At 44.3% G+C, this 2,569-nt stretch overlaps 1 pseudogene; it reads right to left on the reverse strand.

Moving 5' to 3' along the window:
- Positions 1 to 1,016: 1,016 nt before the first annotated feature.
- The window catches only part of LOC104984080, a 10,559-nt pseudogene continuing 9,006 nt past the window's right edge, over positions 1,017 to 2,569 (reverse strand).

Raw genomic sequence — 2,569 nt, forward strand, 5'->3', positions numbered from 1 at the left:
GCCCTGGTAAATGATTAAATCAATCATGCCTATGTAATGAATTCTTTGTTAAAAAAGAAAAAGGAAAGAAACCCAAAGAAGTGGGTTCAGAGGGTTTCTGGATTGGGGAACAGATGGGAGAATCGGGGTTGGTGATAGGCTGAGAGGGCATGGAATCTCCTTACACTGTCCCCATACTGTACCCTAAGCATCTCTTACATAGGGCAGTTCCCAATTTTTATCTTTTTATAATAAATCAATCACCAGATGTTTCTGAGTTCTCTGAGCCACTCTAACAAATTAGTTGAACCAAAGAAGGGATTCACTGGACCCTCAAATATATAGCTGGTCCTTCCAGACTTGCAACTGGTGTCTGAAGTAGGGGATTCAAGGGGCAGAAGTATAGGACTGAGCCATTCACATGTGGGATCTGGGGATTTCACATAGTAGATTGGGTCAACATTGAGTTGAATTGTAGGACCTCCACCTAGTTATCAGAGCATATCTTGGAGCTGAGACAACCCTCCCCAACACACACACATTGCAATTCATACTAGAATCATTTTAGGGACAATGTCTTAACTGTCAAAGCTACAGAAATCAAGGAAATGGGTAGTCTCAACTACCCAACTTTTTCCTACAGAATCTAAATAATAGTCACATTTTCTTCATTATGTTTCCTTTGAGAGCTTGATTTGACTAGCCAATAACAATATGGTAGGAAAAACTAATGAGAAAACTTTCCCTTGCTCCTCAGTCTTACTCAGGATTTGCCTAGAAAGAGGGGCAAACCTGTGTTCTGGGGCCTGAGACTAGAAGTTCCCAACTCAGAAAGTAAATCAAAAGTCACCAGAATAAGAAGCATTATTTTAATACATCTTCCAGGTGTCAGTCAATTTGTAAAAAGAATTAAAAAACTTAAGAGTCACAAATGATGTAATTTATTCTCCTTTCCTTGTTGGAGAAAATGGAAACATCTTTCCATCTCTGAGTTTCTGGGCTTAGGAGCTGGGTTCCACGTCTCACACACTCAGGTCTCAGCGGTAGAACAGGAGCACAGCTGCCTCAGTGATCTCCCGGCTGGAGCTGTAACCCCGGTGAGTTCCGTATCCATCCCAGTCAAAGGAAGAGAAATCCCCACACTGCACGGGATTGCCCTCTGGGAAGAATCCTCCTCCACCGATGCAGTGCTGGGGGGCAGGGAGAAGACACAGTGAGGGGTTGGCTGTGGACACCACAGAGATCTTAATCTTTAAATCCCCTGGAATCTTTGGTCCTCCTCCTACTTGGCCTTGACCACTCCCCTGCCAGAAATCCTCCCTCCAGTGGACTCTGAAATCATGTTCTTTCCTGAATTCCTTTCTACCTTGCTTCATCTTTATTCTCAGGCCTTTTACCTCACCCTTTTCCCTCAACTGATTCCCCCAAATGCTATTCCCCACGGTTCTGGCCACACCAGTCTCCTGATGATGGCTCATCTTCTCCCATGACTTTTGTTAGTATCAGCATAATCATACATTGTCAAGAAACTCCTAAATCTCGGAAGTCAGGTCCATATTTTCTGAGCTTGAAACCCCATAGGCAACTGCAGCCACATGTCTCCATCTGCATATCTCTAGATCTAACAGGCCAGTTGAGCAAAACAAAACTAATTCTCTCTCTTATTGGCCTTGAACACCCTGGCTCAGGTCCTCAGCATTTCACATCTGCATCTTTACACCTGCCTCATTACCTCCCTGCCCCTAATTTCCCTGCTCTTGGATCCATGTCCTCCACCTGGCTATACATCATTATAGAAACATCAAAGCTGATCAGGTCACTCCTCTGTTCAAAATCCTCTGAAGAGTCACATCTTCTACAACATGAAATCTACATCCTGGACAGAATGGAAAAGTCCCTGCTTACCCTGCTTCCTGTAGGTATTTCCAGCTTTGGCTCCTGCTTCTACCAAAATGCACAAGATGCTCCAAAAGCAAACAACAGCTCAAGGGCCCTTCAACACCCCAATGGTCTCTCAAACACCAGTGATTCTCAAAATGTTAGTCACTCATGCTAGACAGGCATCTTTCTGCCCTTGTTACTTGCTGAGCTCTACACACGGCTTTTGAGATTCAACAAAAATGTCCCCAACTTGGAGAATCAGCTATCTGCCATCATTAGAGGTAGAAGCTCCTACATTTTGTTCCCCAGGCCCCTTGTTTATGTTGCTATCACAGGTGACACCACATTGCAACCGTGCACTTATGTCTCCATCCCATTCAGTCTGATTTCCTTAAAATGACTGTCAGCTGTGCATGTCTAATATCGAGCACTTTGTGGGTGCTCTATCATGTATTTTTATGGAATCAGTGCTTGCAAGGGTACATGCAAATGAGCACTAATGAACACGATAAGGCTCCATGTAAACCAATGTAGGGGGCAACACATCCCACCCCACTCCCAGGGCCCACACCTGCTTTATCCTCAGAATCATAACCTAAGGGCTCTTTCATGAGGACACAGTTGTCTCACTTTGACTGACAAATGGGCAAACATATTTGAAGGCGGACATGAAGACGTCCTTCAGGGTCACATTTCTTAGATTGACAGG

This window comes from Bison bison, unplaced genomic scaffold, assembly GCF_000754665.1.
Source record: "Bison bison bison isolate TAMUID 2011002044 unplaced genomic scaffold, Bison_UMD1.0 scf7180017863823, whole genome shotgun sequence".
Classification (NCBI taxonomy): domain Eukaryota; kingdom Metazoa; phylum Chordata; class Mammalia; order Artiodactyla; family Bovidae; genus Bison; species Bison bison.